Genomic DNA, 726 nt, shown 5'->3' on the forward strand with positions numbered 1-726 from the left:
TTTTACAGCCTGGACCAGTTCAAAGATCAAGATCATTTGGTAATACGCACTGGAGATAAACCCAACCGTTGTAGTTTATGTGACATGTGGTTTATGCAAGGAAATGAATTAAGAAGGCATCTTGGTGATACTCACGGTATTTTCAGAGTGTCTAGTAGCCAAAGTTATTTCAGTAGAAACACACATGCAAGCTAAGCCCGTGATATCAATGACTGTTATAGAACAAGTTGGGAAGGTGCCTATGTTATCATTGCTTTCAATGTGTGGATTCAGTACAAGTGACTGTAGAACAGGCCCATCTAGATCTGCTCCAGGGAAGCCAAGTGCACGATTCACATATGAGCCAGTTTGCAGGGCAGGTCCAGGTGAGTTATCTAGAAGGGGGTTGGATTCAGACTGGAGAGCGCACTGAAGTACCTGTGGAGGAGCTGAACGTCAAACAGGTAAATCAGATGCAGTGGAAGTACTAACTGAACTTCTAGAAGCTGACTTGGAACAAGTGACCCCTGAAATCATGAACCAGGAGGAGAGAGAGCCTCCTAGAGCAAATGCTGCTGAGGCTGCCAGAGAAGACCACAAAGATGCTGATGTTTGAGAGACCACCCCACCCGTGGATTCCCACGCTGAAAGGGCAGAGAATGAAAACAGAGCACCTGTGTCTGTTCTGTTTTAATATGCATGCTAATTCTACTGTCTGCATAATTTCTGAATCTGTTCCTATTAACT

General features: G+C 44.5%; 1 pseudogene; it reads left to right on the forward strand.

Annotated features, from left to right (window-relative positions):
• Nucleotides 1-3: 3 nt before the first annotated feature.
• LOC115285009 lies at nt 4-673 on the forward strand (annotated as a pseudogene).
• The last annotated feature ends 53 nt before the right edge of the window (nt 674-726 follow it).

The sequence above is a fragment of the Suricata suricatta genome, unplaced genomic scaffold, assembly GCF_006229205.1.
Source record: "Suricata suricatta isolate VVHF042 unplaced genomic scaffold, meerkat_22Aug2017_6uvM2_HiC HiC_scaffold_32774, whole genome shotgun sequence".
NCBI classification, from domain to species: domain Eukaryota; kingdom Metazoa; phylum Chordata; class Mammalia; order Carnivora; family Herpestidae; genus Suricata; species Suricata suricatta.